Genomic DNA, 21,300 nt, shown 5'->3' on the forward strand with positions numbered 1-21,300 from the left:
TCAGTATGCAAAGCAATTTATTTTTCCAAGAAACTAAAAACAGAAGTGAGAGTATGCACACTATAGACGAAACTGCACTCAATTATGTATTCTTTGTGGACATGATAGAGCAGGAAGATTTCAAACCAACAGACACTGAACAGCCAAATGTGAACAGAGTCAAGCAGGACAAGTGGACTGTGTCATTGCATGCAAATAGAGCAAAGGCCAATTTGATCTATGAGCATGAAATCAGGTAATGAAGATAAAGCCATACATCTATCCAAATTCTGTTCACCTCAATGCCTACAATGGACAGCACATTGACATGAAAGGTACATGTTGACTAAAGGTGAAAGTTAAAGGTAAACAGCACCACCACATATTTGCAATAGTCCCAGATAGACCTGGATTACTGCTCGGAGGTAAAATCTTAAGCCTAGTCAAGAGGGTGTACCGCATTAACAGTGCTGATGCATGGAACAGTGTAGAGGAAATACTGGATAAAATTTCCAGACATCCTCAAGGGGTTTGGAGTTCTACCATTCACCTATAAGATACAGTTAAAGGAGGACACACACCCAGTAGTATATGCCCCAGGCAGGTTCCAGCGTCACTAAAAGAAAAGCTCAAGCAGGAGCTCGAATGAATGGCATCACTAAGGATCATAAAGAAAGTGGAGGAGCCCACAGAATGGGTAAATTCAATGGTGTGTGTCAAAAAGAATGGTGACCTATGCGTGTGCATGGACTCAAAAGATTTGAATGCCAATATAGTGAGGGAACATTATCAGATTCCAACCAGGAATGAAATTACAAGTGAGATGGCTGGTGCAAAGTTTTTCACTAAATTGGATGCACGCAGGGCTTCTGGTAAATAAAACTGCATGAAGATAGCACAAAATTCTGTACATTTAATACACTGTTTAGCTGATAGTCCTGTCTGAGGATACCATTTAGAATTTCCTCAACTCCAGAAGTGTTTCATAGGACAATGGAGCATATCATAGAAGACAAATGGGGTACGTGTGTACATGGATGACATGATCCTATGATGATACACACAAGAACAACAGAATGAGAGGCTCATCAAAGTGCTACAACACATCTAGAAGTATGGATTTAAGCTAAACAGCAAAATATCATTTTGGTGTGAAGGAAATCACCTTCCTGGGCGATAAGCTATCAGAGTCAGGTGTGCAGCCAGACAAGAGCAAGGTGAAAACAATTCTAGAGATGCTAAAACCCAAAAGAGGCATATTGAGAGTGCTGGGAATGATCAATTTCATTGGTAAATTCATAGCAAACCTGTCTTCCAAAACAATGTACCTGAGGAAGTTGTTACATGACAAATGTGATTTCAAGTGGATGGCCAACCACAAGGAAGAATGGGGATGACTGAAGACCATTCTAACTATAGAACCGGTGTTTTTGACATTCTTTGACCCATCCAGAAGGTTGAAAATATCTGCAAACATTTCAAAAGATGGAATAGGTGCTATACTATTTCAGACTATAGGAGAAGATTGGAGGCCAATAGAATATCCATTATGGATGATGATCGCATCTGAATGTCAATATGCACAAATTGAGAATGAGTGTCTAAGTCAGGTCTATGGAATTGAAAAATTTCTACAATTATGATTTACCAACACTTTTGTGGCAGAGACATAAATAAATAAATAAAAATCTCAGTGACATTTCACCGCGAATCCAAAGACTTATTGTGTTGGCTGATGCATTGTCCAGGGCAATGACGCAGAGTGAAGCACACAATAAGAGTACCACAGAGACAGATATGAACATCATCACTGAATCTCTTCCTGTATTTGACATAAAATCCAAGCAGATGGCAGCTGAAATAGAAAAGGACACAGTTCTACAGAAGCTCATTAAGAATCTGAATGAAGGATGGCCTCAAGGAGAATGTCATCCATTCTACAACATCAGAGCTGAGCTGAGTGTTGTCAATGGGCTTTACTCAGAGCAGAATTATCATTCCTCAATCACTGTGACAGATGCCAAAAAGGGTGCATAAGGGGCACTTTGGAATGGAAAAATGCAAGAAGAGGGCCAGAACTGCTATTTATTAGCCAGGATGAATTCTGACTTTGACAGAGAATGGTTTCAAGCTGTGTAACCTGTCTGAAACATTATGCAAATTAGACAAAGGAACCCATGATCATAACTGACTTTCCAGCAGAACCATAGCAGAAAGTTGAGACTGATCTGTTCCACATGGATGGAAAGAATTACGCTGATTATTGACTATCTATTGAACTGTCCTGAGATTCTGTAGCTTCCTCACATGTCTACTGCTTGTGAGATCAAATATATGAAATTAATCTTTGCAAGGCATAGAATTTCTCAAATTGTCTGAAGTGAGAGTGGACCATGCTGCAGTTGTAGAGAATTCCAGAACTTAGTAAGAGTATGATTTTTGACATGTGACTTTGAGTCCTCTGCATCCACAGTCAAATGGTAAAGCAGAGAGGAGTTCACATAGTTAAACAGCTGATTAAGAGTGCACAAGACAGTGGCTCAGATCCTAATTTAGCTCTGTTGAGTTACCGAGCTTCACCATTTGAATATGGCATGTCACCCGCTGAGCTCCTGATGAAACGTAGATTATGCACAACACTTCCCTACTTTGCAGACCCAAACAAGAACAGAGATATCAAACAGAAACAAAAGCATCTGCAAAGGAGACAGAAAGCAAGCTATGTCAAGTCAGCAAGAAGTTTAGGGCCACTGACACAACATCATAGTGAGATTCCAACACCTGGGAACAAAATGGCCACTGTTCTGGAGGAAGGAAATCCAGGATCCTACCCTGTCAGTACAGAGGATGGTTAAATACTGAGGAGGAATCGAAAGAGCCTGCAGAAGACACAAGAGACATTGCAAGAACAAACAAATGCAGAAGATCCAGCCTGCACAGCAACAGAGGAAACACCACCAGTGCTAGACAGTATGGACCAGCAGAGCCGACACATGCACCTGTGTTAAGGAGGTGGACAGGCATTTTGAAATCAGGAAATGCACCAAAAAGTAGCAGACGGCAAAGCTTCTCTCTCAGACAAACTCAATATCTTCTACACACAATTTGATGACAGTGACAGTGAAGAACCACCCCTCCTCATCCCCATATCCCCGATGATTCCATCCTGTCCATATCTAAGGATGATGTGCATGCAGCCTTCAGGAGAGTGAATCAAAGGAAAGCATTCAGCCCAGATGGAGAATCTGGCCGAGTATTAAAAATCTGTGCTGACCAACTTACCAAGACATGCATGGATATCTTCAATATCTCACTCTAGCAGGGCCTGGCAACCACCAATTTCAAACAGGCATCATTCATACCAGTGCCCAAGAAGAGTGTAGTAAGTCCCAGTAGCACTTACATCAACAGTGCTGAGGTGTTTTGAAAGGGTGGTGATGAAGCAGATCAGCTCCTGTCTGAGCAGTGACATGTTCTAGATCACCTATCATAGTAACACAAGTAGGCCTGAGCATAAAACCCTCCAAAAGGTAGTGTACACAGTGCTGGACATCACAGGCAAAACCCTCCACACTATTGAGTACATCTACAGGGAACGCTGAAGTTGGAGAGCAGCAGTAATAATCAAAGACCCTCACCACCCAGCACATAGTCTGTTCTTACTGCTGCCATCAGGAAAGAGGTATAAGTGCCACAAGACTCGCACCACCAGGTTCAGGTACAGCTGCTTCCCTCCACCATCAAAATCCTCAACGGCAAACCTTAATGATTTTCTTTTTGTTCTCTCTGCATTGTACAGTCAGTTTCTTTACAGCTCTTTGTATGTTTACATGTTTTAAGCTGTGTGCAGTTTATTTTTTGTCCTACCAATTACTGCTAATTCTGCTGCCTCTACAAGAAAAAAGAATCTCAAGGTTGTATACGATGTCATGTACGTAATCTGACAATAAATCTGATATCTGAAAAATCACAAGTTAGTCATTAAAATAGCACAACAACAAAAAAGTCAAAAAGGAGAAAAATTGACAAAAGAACTAACCCAAAAACAGACAGCAGCTCCATCAGTGGGAAACTTGATTTTGTTTGGTGTTTGAAAGCATTTCAATATTGGGTGACATTGTTATTGATGCCAATAGCAAGATATATCTAAATGGGCATTAGTCATATTTATTCTCAAGTGATTCTTGATGTACTTCATTTTTGAGAGCAGTTGCTCACACATGTATGTACCGCCAAACAAATTCTGACTTGATGTGACACGACTCTAACATGATGCAACGCAAATTTGTCGTGACGAGATGTGTATTTGAATCAACGCCACATGAACTTGATTTTTTTTACACTACTTGAATTGGTGGGCTGGGTCCACATAGTACTTTTGCATTGGGTTATAGGCCAGATAAATTTGAATCGTTGACCTGAATCTTTTCCTTGTTGCAACGAGGGCAGGTTTCCTCTTGTCCTCACCTCCAACCCCACCAGCCTCCGTAGCCAACATATCCTCTTCAGCCATCTACTATGTGATCCCACCATTAAACACATATTCCCCTCTCTGCCTTCTGCAGGGGCTGCTCCCTCTGTCCACTCCTCCCTCCCCACCAGCCATCTCCTTGTGACCTACCTCTTGACCACAGGAGATGCACCACTTGCACCCACACCTCCTGCCTCAGCACCATTCAGGGCCCAAACAGTCCTTCCATGTGAAGCAGCATTTCACTTGTGAATCTGCAGGGATCATCTGCATCCGGTGCTCCCGCTATGGTCTCCTCAACATCGGAGAGACTGGACGCAGATATAGAGATTGCCTTATTGAGCACTCTGTCTGCATAAATAGCCTGAATCTCCCAGTGGCCAACCATTTCAATTCTCCATCCCCTTTCCCTGTCCATGGTCTCATGTACTGCCAGACTGAGACCATCCATAAATTGGAAGAATAACACCACATCTGGATGGCATTAATATCGACTTCTCTTGCTTTCATTAAAACCCCCACCTACCACCACCTGCTTCCCCCACCATCTCCCCATTCCCTGTATCCTTTCGCACAGACATGATAAATTCTTCCTAGTCCCTTATCACATCCAATGAACACATTTGTTGCTCTGATTTCCTCCTCCATTTTTGAATTCTGAGACTTTCTTATATATTTTGCTTTTGCCTTTTCTGATTTTTTTTCTCCTTGAAGAAGGGCTCAGGCCTGAAACGTCGGCCACATATCTTTATCTCCTAAAGATGCTGGAAATACCAGATGAGTTTCTCCAGCATTTTGGTATTTTTACTACAATCATAGCCAGGGCCAGCACTACCATTAGGCAAACTAGGCAGCGGCCTAGGGAACAGACCTCAGAGGGATGCAGTAAGGATGGCCAGACGTCTGATGTGTAGGAGCTAAATGTGCAAAAGGGTACTTACTTTATTAGTCGGTGACCGAGGGTCGTAGGCTGTGCATAGCTGTATTTATTCTGGTGCGCATTTGCGAGTGCTTGCTGGCACATGCGCGATGGACTTGAGTACAAGGGCTGGCCTGTGTGTGGGCGGTGGGACAGTTACTGGAGCCTGTTGGTGTGTATGTGGTGGGCTCACAATCAGGGGATTATTTAGTACAGACATGTGATCGGCAGTGCTTCAGTCGACATCAAGTAAAATAGTGTGGCAAGCTTTGAAGGAAGGTGAATGAATATTCATTTCTTTCAGTTCTTTATTTATACTGTTTGAATGCATGTATTGTATGGCCTGTTTTCTGTGCTATGGTATAGTTACATTCTGCTCAGGATTCTCTATTAATGTATTAAGTTGTTGTTGTGTAATGTGGAGATACTCTCCTTCCAGGAAGTTCTTAAAGAGGCATGTAACCAACTTTATTATTGCTATGGTTGATGCCGTGTCATGGTGGTGCAATTAATAGAGCGACTACCTCATAACTCCAGTGACCTGGCTCCTGCCCTGAACTCTGGCACTGTCTGTGCAGTTTGCACATTCTCCCTGTGACCATGTGAGCTTCCTTTGGATGCTTCAATTTCCTCTCAAGTCTGGGCAGTAGAATAATGGCCATTGCTGTGATGTGAAAGTGAGTTGTAGAATCGAGGGGGAGATGATGGAAATATGGGGGAAAAAAGGGAATAGCATAGGCTTGTAAAAATGCTTACGGGTAAGTCAGAGCAAACTTGATGGGCCAAAGGGGCATTTTCATACTGCATAATTCTTGTGGAAAAAAATCCACACTGCAAGGTATTTGGACTTAAAGGTGTGTGAAGTAAAAGGTTTTAATGTTGTTTTGCCCTTGGCATTCTACCGAGTGCCCTTTAGTTCAAAATGATTTGTGTGCCAAAATATTTTCTTTATATTTGAGAAAGATAATCAAAGATTGATGTTTTACTTATTCTTGCAATTTAAAATAAATTGAGGTTTCAAGTTTTGTGCTTTTCATTTTTTCTATAAAATATGTGTTTTTTAAAATCGAAGTTGGCAAATTTTTTTTGGGGGGGGGATGCAAGTAGTTGGTCTTGCCTAGGGTGCAAAATAGTCTGGCATTTGAGGCCTATCATGTTTCACCCTGACCTGACTTTAACCGGTATAAAATATTTTGTATGCTTTAATATTGGAAATTCATGACACAGTTTTTCATATTGGGATCTATTCAGTTATCTCCTTTTAAAAAAAGATACTAGAATTGTGGAATATTCAGTGAATTTGAATATCTCACCTACTTCCTATAAATCCAGTAAATGATTTATGTATTTATATATATGCTGATATTACTTTAATTAGTTTTAAAGTTTTCAGTTGCCACCACACAGACAAACTTGCAAGTAACTTCTCTTGTCCTCGCATGTATTTGGCCTGAAATCCAGGGCTTCCTCATCCTCACTGAAGTCCATCAAAAGTATTGATGTCGTAATAGATGAGGCAGAATGTAATGTGTGTAAAGAACTTGAAATTTCAATCATAAGCCTTTTTCACACTGGCTCACATGTAAATTGGCCATTTTATGCACTGGTTAAAGAATCCGTTTTTGCCATTTACACTGGACCTCTGTTAACCAGTTATCTGCGTTCTTTCACACTCACCACCAGTCATCCTCTGGGAGAGGGTTGTCACATTTGTGGCCCGAAATGTGAAGTTAATAAAACATTAAACACAAGTTTTATCAGGTAAACTTCTCCGAGTCTTTATTCTCCAGTTTCCTTTGTTCTCCTGCTTGTGCTCTTATCTCTCTCTCATACCACGTGACTTCCGGTACATCTCATACTTATTCATTATCATGACATCCCTCCTTTAATCAGAAATAAACTTTACCTTCACTTACCAATATCCCTTGGAAACCTACAAACATCGTAACTAATGGTAATACTATAACTCAACTACATAAAATTTACTTCCTACAGCACTCATACATGCACTTTATGATATAAGATTGAAATACTGTCCCAAAGTTCTTATTAAAACTATGGCACAAAGTCTTCGTATCGTTTAGGCACTTTCCGGTTTCGTTTCGGCCTGCCTGCGATATTGTCGTCGCTTCTCTGTTGTTCACTCTCAGCGTCGGACATACTGCTCGCCACGGCTTCGGGTGTTTCTGGCGCTCTAGTCACTTCATCAGGAATGCTGGTAACTGCCTCTGGAACATCATCAGGTCTCTCAGTTTCAGCATCTCGTATTGGCCTTTCAACCTCTTCGCTCGATGTATCTCTGGACTGGTACCTTTTTACACCAGATACATTTCTCTTATACAGGACTCCAGTCGGAGACTTGACTGTCACCATACTGCCACTTCTGGATACGACAGTATAGGGTTGATGGCAATAAGGTGTGTCTAGCTTACCACCAGTTTCATGCCTCACTAGAACATTATCTCCTGGCATGATGTCTGAGTACTTGGCTCCACGTTTCGAATCTGTGTACAGCTTTGCTGCACCTTTCTTTTCAGCATCGTGGTCCCCCATCTCCTGGTCATCTCGGATTTCCTTTATTTCTGGCATTTTTGTACGGATTTTTCTCCCAAAAAATGCTTCTGCAGGACTTTTTCCAGTGGTTGCATGAGGCGTTGCTCGATAGACAGCCACATAAGATAGCAATGCTTCTCGCCAATTTTGTCCTTCTGCGTGTGCAATCCTCAATCGTTTTTCAATGGACTGATTTTGTCTCTCTACTTCCCCGTTGGCTTGCGGCCATTTCGGAGTTATTTTATGATGGTGGATACCTGTGGTCCTCATGTATTCCGCAAATGTCTCTGAAATGAATTGTGGACCATTATCAGAGTATAATGTAACAGGTAATCCATATCTTGTGAATATCTCTGCTAATGCTTGTATTGTTTTTTCAGTGGTTGTGGACTTCAACACCACATACTCATAGTATCTGCTGTAGTAATCTTTCACTACCATAATTGATTCACCCGTCGGTAAAGATCCAAGAAAATCAACAGCTACGTCGATCCATGGTCCTGTCGCGAGTTGCGTACTCCAGATCGGTTCTGGCGGATTACTCCTACTTGTGATTTGACATCCGTGACAAGTTTTAACAAATTTCTCTGCGTCTTTATCACAACCTGGCCACCATACCTTGGTCCTGAGGTTTTGCTTGGTACCAACAATACCTAGGTGTCCTTCATGCGCTAAGGATACGATCTTCGGTCTCAATCTTTGCGGTATCACCAATCTGCAACCTCTTAATACACACTGTCCGATGCAACAAAGTTCGTCTCTAATGGGAATGTAAGCCTTGTGAGTACACTTGTCCCATTGTCCACTCTGTATGCATTCTCTTACTTCCATGAGTTCTGGATCACGTTTGGATTCTCTCTCGACCTCCTTCGTAGTCACAGCTTTCTGTGTCGACTTAATAGCTACGAAGCGTACAAAGCTCTCTGTTTCTGTTCCCAATTCTGACTTGGATTGTGGACCACCATCCTTCACCAATCTGGACAGCAGATCTGCAATGTTTGTTTTCCCGGCAATGTGGATTACTTTATATTTGTAGGGTTGTAGTCTGAGTACCCATCTCTCTATTCTGGTTTGGATCTAGGTGCATAGATCACCTCTAATGGCTTATGATCTGTGATGAGTACAAATTCAATGCCGTATAGATATGCATGGAACCTCTCACAGGCCCATACAAGTCCGAGTGCTTCTTTCTCTGTCTGAGAGTATCTTCTTTCCACATCTGATAACGATCTGCTGGCATAGGCAATGATTCTTGGTCCTCCATCATGCATCTGGACCAACACGGCTCCTAAACCAACCGGGCTGCCATCCACTATGACTTTGCTTGATGCCGCCGGATCGTAATATCCAAGAGTTTTTGCATCTGTCAGGCTTTGCTTCAGCACTGTGAACGCTTTCTTCTGCTCAGATCCAAAATGAAAAGGTACACCTTTCCTGGTTAGTTTCCTTAGTGGTTCTGCCACTGTAGCGAAATTAGGAATGAACTTTGCACAAAAATTGACCAATCCTAGGAAACTCCTCACCTCTGTTGCATTCTGAGGTGCACGTGCCTCTGCAATAGCTTTCACCTTGGCCTCTGCAGGGTTTAGTCCATCCCGTGTAAGTCTGTGTCCCATGAAGTCCATTTCTGACACATCGAACTGGCACTTGTTTCCATTCACGGTAAGGCCTGCCTCCTGTAGTCTAGATAGTACACGCCTCAACCTCTTCCTTCGTTGGTGCATGGACTATGATGTCGCCAGAAATGTTGGCAACTCCAGGAATGCCTTGAATCACTCGATGGATTTCATACTGGTAGATCTCCGAAGCTGCATTAATTCCAAATGATAGTCTCTTGTAACGATACAATCCACAGTGAGTCACAAATGTTGTCACATCTCGGGAACCTGGATCCAGCTCTAATTGATGATAGCCCCATTTCAGATCAATTTTTGAGAATACCTTGCTGGTAGTTAGTTCTTGAAGTATTTCCTCCACTGTTGGTATAGGGTGTCGTTCTCTAATTATAGCTTCTTGGCCATTCTCATGTCAACACATAGTCTTATATCACCCTTTGGTTTGGACACAATCACTATGGGACTGACCCATTGTGTTGAATGTTCCACCGGTTCAATAATGTCTTGTTCGATCAATTCTTTAATTTTGGCTTCGACTTTCCCACGAAGTCCAAACGGAGTTCGGCGCATTGGTTGTGTCTTGGGTTTGACCGTTTCATCTACCGCTAGCTTCAATTGTCGACCTTTCAGCTTTCCTACTCCTTGGAAGACTGCGGGGAATTCTTGCTTCATATCCTCGTATGACTGAATTGAATTGACACAAGCTCCAATATGAAGTATTGCCAGGTCTTGCGCTGTGCTTCTACTCAGCAATGGTTCTCCCCTCTCTTCTATGACCATAAACTCTGCTTCGGTGTACTTATCTCCAGCTTCAACAGTTGCTGTAAAACATCCAATGGTCTGCAATGGCTTGGTTGCTGTGTACGGATACAGTTTCTTGGAACACTTCTTTGAGGTACAGATGATCTTTTTCCTTTTCAACTTCTCCCATAAATGTCGATCAATCACATTACTGTCACTGCCTGAGTCTACAATGACCTGCACTGTCACTCCACCAATGATCACTGGGACCTTCTCATGATGTACTTCATTCAATGTAAATTGATAATATCTCTGTCCATCCTGGTTATCATCATCATCATCACTTTCTGGGTCATCGTCTATATGGCGAATGGTATCTTTCTTTCCAGGATACTTTCCTTTCCCCCAGACTTTGCCTTTGGAAGTTCTACTCTTCCTCTTCTGGTCTGCATTGGACTTGCTTTTGCACTTCTTTGCAAAGTGGTCCTTACCTCCACACTTTCTGCAAACTTTGCCTTTGGCTGGGCAATATGGGTCTTTTCCAAAGTGACCTCGGTTTCCACATCGATAACACTCCACGTCCTGTGTCGACGTATATCTTGGCTGGTTATGGCGATGTGAGAGCCTCTTAATTTGCTGGCTTGAGTTGTCTTTCAGGGACATGGTATGAAATTGCCCTTCAACAGCCTCTAATGCAGCAGCAATGGTTAAAGCGTCGGTGAGTTCCAACTCACTCCCTCTTTCCAGTAGACGTCTTCTGAGTTTATCTGATCTGCAGTGCTGTACGACTTGATCCAATAATTGGTTGTCCAAATCAGCTGGCATGTAATTGCACCCAACAGCTAGCTGGCGTAGTCTCGTCACGTACTGAACAATTGTCTGGCCATCTTCTTGTCTCGTTCTCCGAAACAAATGGCGTTGAAATGTAGCATTCGGTGTCACTACATAGTGTGCATTTAATGCATCTACCGCTTTCCGGTACTCATCCTTTCTTCCAGTATTCAAAAGTGTCTTAAATGTTTCCCGAACTGCGGGTCCCGCAGTGAAAAGATGTAACGCCCTTCTCTGCGCTTTTTATTCAACTGTACCGGTATCTAGAAATAGGCCACGACTGTTGGCGTAGGATTCAAATTCTTCCAGCCATGCCTTCCACTTCACACTTACAGTGCTTGCATCACCCGTTGGGTCAAAATGAGCAATTCTACTATGTGTTAGAAAGTTACCGTCTGCCCCAGCCATGAGGAAATATTCCAGCCCCAAAAGTACTGAGTCAAAGAGAAAATTCTTATCACCTTGAAGTTGTCTGTAATCCTCTGTAATCTTCTTTAGTCTTTAATTTTCTTCAAGCTTCTTTCATCCTCGTCGCCAATGTCACATTTGTGGCCTGAAATGTGAAGTTAATAAAACATTAAACACAAGTTTTATCAGGTAAACTTCTCCGAGACTTTATTCTCCAGTTTCCTTTGTTCTCCTGCTTGTGCTCTTATCTCTCTCTCATACCACGTGACTTCCGGTACATCTCATACATATTCATTATCATGACAAGGGTCACCTATCCTCAACAGGTGATGTCTGAGTGAAGCATCGAGTGATGGCAAACCTGCCCTGCCAGAATTCCACGCGGCAGAGAAACCCTTCCATGAGTGCCCTTTCTCTGCCGCGTGGAATTCTGGCAGGGCAGGTCTGTCATATCTCTCTCTCTCTCCCTCTCTCTGACTTTCCCATGATCTTTATAAATTGTGCACACCTATGTATTATATTGCTGCTACCATTTTCCCACAATCCTTTATAAAGGTTTATATAGATCCGCACTACAACAGGGGCTGAAGTGCTCATACTGTGCTAAACATAATGCTTCAATGCATACTGTGCTGTACATACTGGGCTGTGCATAATGTGTAAATATTTTTTAAATACAAGATCATAATACATTGATCAGGATTTAATAAATTGAATACAAAGTTTATACCTTTTTAATCTTTAGTTTCCTTCACATTCCTACACTCACGCAAAAACATCATCAGCACGTCACCACACTGTCCTTGGGTAGGCCATATTCCTTTTACACTGGGTTAATTGGCACACAGATGTCAGATAACCCAGGTGATGATGCACCCCACCTAGGCGGTCCATCCCCTGGGGTGGTTTGATACCTGTGTGCTGATTCGTGAGTGTTCACACTGGCCCTTTAACTGGTATATTTGTCACTTATTGCCAGGATAAGGTGCCAGTGTGAAATGGGCTTGTGAAACTACATGCAATGATCATTGTTTTGGTTTTTTTTAAGTTTTTTATTCACTGATTTCAAAGATCAAACAGGCTAATTTTACTGAGCTAATTTTTCATTCTGATAATTGGATTTTGAGCTGTAATCTTTCCACTATTCAACAGGAGTTCAGTATAGTTCGGTAATTTTGATCAGCATTGCCAAGAACAACTGATGATTTTTTGGGTCTCGGGAATATTTTGCATCCTGGCACTAATATAAGTTGCTCCTAATTATGCATGGATTTAATCTGCAAACATGCAATACAGTGAATGTAGTCAGTTTAAATTCAAGGCATCTTCTGCTTCACTCCCACACAAATGTTCTCACAGTATGTCGTAGTTATAATACTGGTCTGTGATGAGTTATGGTAGCTTTGCTATTGAATCTGTACTCACAGAGATCTGAGTTGGGAATGCACAGTCTCATTTCATTTATTATCTGTTTGACCATTTGGAGAGAAAGCAGTTATCCCAGTTATTTTGGATTGAAGTAATTGTAGAAATTCCAGAATAACAGAACTGCCTTTTGGTTCACCGTGATATGATTCCTAATTTAGTGATTGAAACCCTTTTCTATTGTTGATGAACTCCCATGCTAATATTTGGTTATATTTATTATATAAATGAATGCCCAAGCCTTGGCTTTAAGAGAGGGCGCAACACTAAATTCATAATGTGTAACATTGTTTTTAAAAGCAAAAATCTAAAGTTGACAAGATGATGAACCACAGTACCTTCAATGAAGTGATGTAAAAGACCCTACTTTTGAATATTGAAAACAAATATGGAGACAGCATTCAGGTAATTAAATTGTTGAATGCTAAGCATCCATTTGTTTCTTTTAGTGGTGGTAACAGAATATCAGTGATCCCTTTTATTAAACACACGGTATTTCTCCTATTTTTCTAATTTTAAGAAGTAAGCAAGTTTCGCTTCAAAGGCTTTGCAGTTTTATTCCAATACATTTTTTGGAAAAAGTCAAGGAATATGTTTAGTTTTTATTTTGCTGTGAGTGATGTTGTTCTTGATGCACACTCAATTAATAACAGTTTGATTTTTGTGCACATTTCTGTTGTTTCAGTACTGGATGGTGATTTCAGAATGTTTATTGTGGATTCCTTTTACCATCTGATTACTCTAATGGGCAAACTTTTAACAATGTCATAAGTTTGTCAAACTGTTGACCTGATAAACATTTTGTGTTTATGGTTTTTGTTGGGAATTTCTTTATTGGAGGATTGTATCCACAGATTTGGGTCAGGGTGCTGAGTAGACTCAGAAGTCTCCTGTTGGAAATCTGTCTGAAAAAGAGACAGCCATTTCCTTGTGGGTCATCTACTTTCTTTCAATGGAATCTTTCCCTTCTCTTCACCAGCATGGCCAAGTGCTTCCCCTTGCTTGCTGAGTTAAGGTTGTGGTGCCATCCAGACCAATGCATGACTATGTTCTTGAGCTTGAGATAATCCACATGCTGTCAAGTGTTCAAGATCTTAGTAACGTTCCACAGCATCTTTGACTATGGGTGAGAGTAGAGCTTTGTTTGGGGAAATGCATACACTGCTCCTCTTTGCTACCTCAGAGCTGATATAACTTACCATTGGGAATGTGGTCATTAGGGTGGTAAAATTACATGTGATGGATTTAGGTCACCTAGATTTTGCATCCATTGAAGGTCATAGCAGCAAACACTGCTTTATAGACTGGAACCATGGTATCCTTGTATAGATCACAATCAGTGGAAAAAATGTCAGTGCAACTTCTTGAAGGAAATGTTTATGTACTGGATCTTCTGCTGAATCTGGCAGTCAATGTGACCACTGTGGGGGAAATTAGTGCTGTTCTCCTTTCTCTCTGATCTTGGTCAGTGATTTGTAGTGGGCATATACAGTCTTACTGATATTAAATGAGAACCATGTATATGGTAATTTTGTAGAAAAAGTCATTGCACATGGTTGATCATTCACTGTGCAAGGATAAGCCCATAAGACATTGGAGCAGAGTTAGGCAATTCGGCCAATCGAGTCTGCTTCGCCTTTCAAATCATGGCTGATGTATTTTTCCTTTCAACCCTATTCTCCTGCCTTCTCACCATAATCTTTAACACCATAACCAATCAGGAACCTATCCATTTTAAAGGTACCCAATGACTTGGTCTCCACAACTGTCTGTGGCAACAAATTCCATAGATCCATTATCCTCCTGTATAATAAATTCTATTCATTTCAGTTCTAAAAGGACATTTTTATTCTGAGGCTTTGCCTCTGGTCCTAGACTCTCCCACTACCAGAAACAACTCCATGGCCACTCTATTCAGCCATTTTAACAGAATACCAATGTATACAATACTAATGGACACCTTGGAGATTCCAACCTACTGCAGAGATGTAGATTAAAGAGCTGTTCAATCATTTTATTAACTCTCTCCATGACCTTTTGTTCAAACTCAGTATTAACAACTGATTTAATCTGTGTATGTACCTCAAAATCTTGATCTACATTTGCAAGGAAGCTAAGGCATGCTCTTAGAGATTCCAACATGAGTTATGTATGGATCACATCTCAGAAATGTCACAATTGCAAAGGAGGAATTGGAAGGTCCATCTGTGGGGATACACTACTTCTGAGAAACTGTGGAATATGGATGGTGGTTTTAAATATTTTTATTTAAAGAGTATGAGAAGCACCACCCTTGTTCTAAAAGCACTGGAACCTCTTTGTGGCAGTTGTTTTCAGAGATAGAGGTTGGAAGGATGTTGGTATCACAAGCAGCAATGCATGGAATTGATGACCATTGAACTGACTATGGCTCTGTTAAATCCTTGGTGGGAATTCAGATCACCTTGAAACAAATGGACCAAATCAATGCAAATAAAATTCAGCACCAAGTCCCTTAAATAAATAGCAACTTGCAAGGATCTCCACACTGTCTCCAGAAGAAGATTTCTGCTGGACTTGGAGTTGATGATGATGATGAAAAAAATCTTGAAGGATTTAAAGAAGACTAAAGAGGTGTTGATGAGACTCTATGGGGTACTGGTGAGACCTGATTTGGAGTACTGTGTGCAGTTTTGGGCCCCATATCTTAGAAAAGATGTAGCAAGGTTGGAGAGGGTACAGAGGAGGTTTACCAGAATGATTTCAGGAATGAGAAGGCTGACATATGAGGAACGTTTAGCAGCTCTTGGACTCTATTCATTAGAATATAGAAGAATGAGATGGGATCTCATAGAAACATTTTAAATAATGAATGGATTGGACAGGATAGATGTAAATAAGATGTTTCCCCTGTTGAGTGATTCCAAGACAAGAGGGCAGAGTCTTAGAATGAAAAAGTAGCAATGTACAACAGAGAGGAGGAGAAATTTCTTTAGCCAGAGGGTAGTGGATTTGTGGAATTTGTTGCCACATGCAGCTGTGGAGGCAGGATCATTGAGGAATTTAATGGGGAAATTGATAGGTATCTAATTAATCAGGGTATCTATCATGGGATATGGGGACAAGGCCAGAACTTGGAACTAGATGCGAGAACAGTTTAGCTCAGGGAGGCTTCACGGGGCAGACTCGAAAGGCCAAATGGCCTGTTTCTGTTCCTTTTTCTTGTGCAAAAAAAAAGACAGAAGTACTGACTGCTCCAGGTGGTGTATGTAATTGTATTATTGCTTGTTTACTTTACAAAATATGATCTCCAGAAAATGTACTTACTATCTTGGTACATTCCAAATTAAATGATTGAATTAAAGATCAGTGAATAACCTTAAAGCTCATCTTAAGTGGAAACTAATTGAAAAGAACACTTTGGAAGATGTAATGCACAACTTACGAGTACTTATAAGGTGCTGCATCCTGTATATTTCTACCTGTGGTTAAGGTGGTTGATGAGCAAATTTCAATGTCCTGGTTTTGTTGCATAAAAACATTACAATAATTGTAATAAAATCAACATGCTGGAAATTCAAAGGATGACAGACAGGATCTAATGTTTCAGGTCAGTGACCTTTCATCAGTGTCCTCTGACCTGCTGACCATTTCCAACTATTATTTTGCTTTTGCTTCAGATGTTTGTGTAATAGACATGAGGATACTCCAAAAGACATAAATTTATCTAGCACTGTCTGTAGCCTTGAGACATGCAAAGCATTTAGCTGCAAGTGAACAAGTCTTGAAGTGAAGCCACACTTCTGTGTTTATATAGCAACCAGTTTTCATACAAACATGAAGGTGGTGATAATGGTACAAGCAACTTGCTTCAGTGCTGATGATTGAGGGAGTTGGCATCAATCTTTTTCTTTCCACCCACATCCCACTTTAAGTATTCCCTATGCCATAGGTGCTCTGTGATTAGTAAAGGATTGCTTAAGGTGGGATGTGGGTGGAAAGAAAAAGTTTGAAAACCACTGTTTTAATCGTACCTCATTGACTCGTTATGTGCACAGTTTCATTCTTTGGCTTGGCTTCGCGGATGAAGATTTATGGAGGGGTAATGTCCATGTCAGCTGCAGGCTCATTTGTGGCTGACAAGTCCGATGCGGGACAGGCAGACATGGTTGCAGCAGTTGCAAGGGAAAATTGGTTGGTTGGGGTTGGGTGTTGGGTTTTTCCTCCTTTGTCTTTTGTCAGTGAGGTGGGCTGCCTGCCGAACTGTGAGGCGCCAAGATACACGGTTTGCGGCGATATCAGCCCACTGGCGGTGGTCAATGTGGCAGGCACCAAGAGATTTCTTTAGGCAGTCCTTGTACCTCTTCTTTGGTGCACCTCTGTTTCGGTGGCCAGTGGAGAGCTCGCCATATATATCACGATCTTGGGAAGGCGATGGTCCTCCATTCTGGAGACGTGACCTACCCAGCGCAGTTGGATCTTCAGCAGCGTGGATTTGATGCTATTGGCCTCTGCCATCTCGAGTACTTTGATGTTGGTGATGAAGTCACTCCAATGAATGTTGAGGATGGAGCGGAGACAACGCTGGTGGAAGCTTTCTAGGAGCCGTAGGTGATGCCGGTAGAGGACCCATGATTCGGAGCTGAACAGGAGTGTGGGTATGACAACGGCTCTGTATACGCTAATCTTTGTGAGGTTTTTCAGTTGGTTGTTTTTCCAGACTCTTTTGTGTCGTCTTCCAAAGACGCTATTTGCCTTGGCGAGTCTGTTGTCTACCTCGTTGTTGATCCTTGCATCCAATGAAATGGTGCAGCCGAGATAGGTAAACTGGTTGACCGTTTTGAGCACAGTTTCATAACTCCAAAGGAAATGGGCCAAAATGACAAGTTTTCTCAAGCAAAATATTTCAGTAACAATTGGGTCTAGAATAGTGATTCTCATCTTTCCCTTCCCATTCACATACCACCTTAACCAATCCCTTACTAATCACAGAGCACCAATGGCATAGGGATTACTTAAAGTGGCATGTGAGTGGAAAGAAAAAGATTCAGAACCACTGAACTACACTGTGCAAGGGAAGAAAATGGCTTCAATTGAACTCTGGAATTACAGTTTAAAAATGATGAGAAAGAAAATACTGCTTTAAATTCATTAGAGTATTTGCTGAGGTAAATTTTGAAAGGCAGTTAATTGTAGGTTTGTGGTGATGTGTACTAATCTGCCATGTTCCAACCGTGTATCCCTTGGATCTGCTGGGTAGTCAACCTTCCTGCTGTAATAAAGCAGCATCCACTGAGATAGTTGAAATGTTTTTGGATTGTCATCATTGCTTAAAGCAGCCTGCAAATACTTGCGATATTTTGCAAAAATTATAGATGAGAAGATCGATTTTTTTTTAGACCACATGAGCCTGCTAAAAATGCTAAATGCTGTTATCGTCTACAATGTCATTGTAGATGGCAGAGCTGTTGCCTCACATCAGGTTTAATCCTGCCATTGGGTGCTGACATGGAGTTCGCATGTCCTTCACTGTGACCTTGCAGATTTCTCCTGGTGCTTCATTTCCCTCTCTCACCCCAAAGACCTGGGTCAGAAAGTTCACTGGCCTCTGTAAATTGCCCCGAGCAGGTAGGCAGGTGGCAGAACCTAGGGTGAGCTGATGGAAATGTGGGTGGAATAAAAAGGGATCAGTGAAGGATTAGTATTAGTAATTACTATTCATGGCTGTTCCATTGTCAGCACAAGCTAGATGGGCTGAAGGGCCTACTTCCAATTTGTTCTTATTCTGCAAGTGTACTGCACAAAAAAATCTGAGATTTTCATATCATTGTAGCCAAGAGATCATTAAGTCATACAGCACAGAACTGGTCCTTTGGCCCATTTTGTCCCTGCTAACCAAATTCGCCTTCTGGGCTAGTCCCATTTGCCTTCTAAGTCTTTCCTATTCATAGATCTGTCCAAATATCTTTTTACCATTGTAATTGTATTCACTTTTATAGCTTTATCTGACAGCTCATTGCCAGATATGGACCTCTCAATGAGTGAAACATTTGTCCCTCAGATCCATCTTAAAACTTACCTTGAACCTTTGCCTTCTAGTTATGGAATCATCTATGGCGGGAAAGAGGTCTGCAAGCATTCACTTTATCCACACATCTCATGCTTTTATAAAGCTTCTCTCAAGAAAATAAAGACTCAACCTATCCAACCTCTCCCAGTTGCTCGTCTGCACCCCTTCCAACTTATTGATATTCCTCCTATAGCTGAAACACCGAGGTTTGACCATCAACATTAAACCTGCTTTCATAGTGGTGAAAGAAAATAATCTGCTGAATGTAATGTGTTGTTGGGTTACCTGGATTTATAAATTGCAGAAGACATGTTAATAAGTTACTTGTGTTGTGTGCACAACTTTCTTCCTGTAATTGGGCAATTCTGATGATTTCTAGATTGAGAAGATGAAGGAAATAATACAGAAACTGAGAAATATTATCAACAAAGAGATTTTCTTGAAAAAGAAGAATATGTAGGATAATAGTTTTGCAATATTTTATTGTTTCCTGATGGAAAATAATGGAAATTGTATCCAATGTTAAAATACTACATTTACAGATTGGCCACATGCCTTATCAACGTCAGGTTGCAAACACAAAATGTCATAGGAAAGCGCAGATGAACCAAAGTATTCGATGCACTTTCCAAATGGCAATGCTGTAGAATTTTCTGTTCATGGTTCACGTGTTTTCTATTGTTTAGAAGCATTTTGTTTTAGGAACCAACTTTTAAGAAAAAAAAAACTGATGCATTATCTACCAATTATACATTAGAAAATGTTCTAGGTTCTTATTTCATGGTTATATTAATTTTCTTCCTTGTGAATTTGAAGGGATATTTGGGGAAAATTACAATAATAATAACTATGAAGAAATATTTTTGCTTTACTAGGTTCAAAGATGTAACCAATGTATTTTGGAGACCAGGCTGAATCATACAGAAATTTACAGAGAATGATTGTAATTGATTCTTAGTCTATTCAAACACTTCATTTTAAAACAAAGACACAGACACTGCATGTTAAATATTTGAAAATGTTACAACGGTAGTGCTAGACCCATCAGATATGGGCATGAACCCTGGCCACGTACAGATACTTCTAGCCACTTGGGATTAGTAGCGTGCAAAGATGGCAATGAAAGGGTAGATGTGCCATTGCCCAGGCATGGAAGTCCAGCATATACTGTTGTGTGCATTGTGACCATCTCGTGGTTTCATGGAGAATTAGAGGCTGGTTGCCAGCATCAGGCATTCAGCACGTTGCCTCTTTATTCAGCTCAATATCAAATTTTCTTCAGCGTAGCTTGGTATAAAATGCCTTGGATCATTTTGCAATATAAATGCTAAATTGTTTTCAACTATCACCATTAGGGCAGCACGATTACCTTAATGGTTAGTGCACCACTAAGAATGGTTACTTTTACACATTTTATTTTTCTTTCTGTGTGGCATAGTTTGTTTTCATTTCTTTATTTATTTGCATGTGTACATATCTTCTTGAGTACAATTTTTTGCACTATCATTAAGTGGTAATTCTGCCTCGTCAACAGGAGAAGATATCTCAGGATTATGTACGATGTCATGTATGTACTCTAACAATAAATCTAAACTTTAACTTGAACACTGTTGCAGTGGCAAAGACCTGGGTTTGAATCTGATGTTCTCTGTAAGGAGCTTGTATGTGTTCTGTGTGACTGTGTTGGTTTCCTTTGGGTTTCCTGCTTTCTTCCCTCGTTCCAAAGATGTTTGTAGGTTAATTAGTCACATTGGGTGAGCCGCAAGGCTCCGTTACTGAGCTGTATCTCTAAATTAAAAAAAAAGATTACTCTTCAAATGGAGATGATAAAATTGTGGTAGGTGATAACCCCTTTTTTTCCCCCCAATTGACATGGGAGGAGAACAATGCAGTAATACTAATTACAAGAATCTATTTACTTGTCTTGCAACAGCTGTAGGCTTGCTGTACATCAGCTCCAAAACTGCGAACTATTTTTAAAATCATTTATTGACCACTGTATTATCATAAGATTTTACCCTCATAAATAAGGAATGCCTATTTTCCCCCTGTGTTTTGTTAATGGATTATTGTAAAATTGTTTTTACACCTTCAGAGTATCCATAGAAAATGTTTCTAATGTATCAAAGGTTTGTTAGGCATGGGAGTTGACTGGATACATTTTCCCTTTATAGGGAGACTTGACAGTGTTGCTCACAATTGGTTTCCAGAGCTCTGTCTCCTCCATTCGGAAGCAGCAATCAAGAATTATATGGTAATAAGCGACAGGATGTCCATTTGATATCATTTTTGTATTTTTAATTTTGCT

The 21,300-nt window shown here is 40.8% G+C and overlaps 1 long non-coding RNA gene across 1 annotated transcript in view; it reads left to right on the plus strand.

Annotated features, from left to right (window-relative positions):
- LOC138753268 (uncharacterized) overlaps positions 1–21,300 on the plus strand; it is a 100,888-nt gene that overhangs the window by 12,721 nt on the left and 66,867 nt on the right. Inside the window, exons 2-3 of the long non-coding RNA XR_011351065.1 lie at positions 13,244–13,348; positions 21,167–21,246. This is a non-coding gene — a long non-coding RNA (uncharacterized lncRNA). The remainder of the gene's footprint in view (positions 1–13,243; positions 13,349–21,166; positions 21,247–21,300) is intronic.

The sequence above is a fragment of the Narcine bancroftii genome, chromosome 1 (assembly GCF_036971445.1).
Source record: "Narcine bancroftii isolate sNarBan1 chromosome 1, sNarBan1.hap1, whole genome shotgun sequence".
NCBI lineage: Eukaryota > Metazoa > Chordata > Chondrichthyes > Torpediniformes > Narcinidae > Narcine > Narcine bancroftii.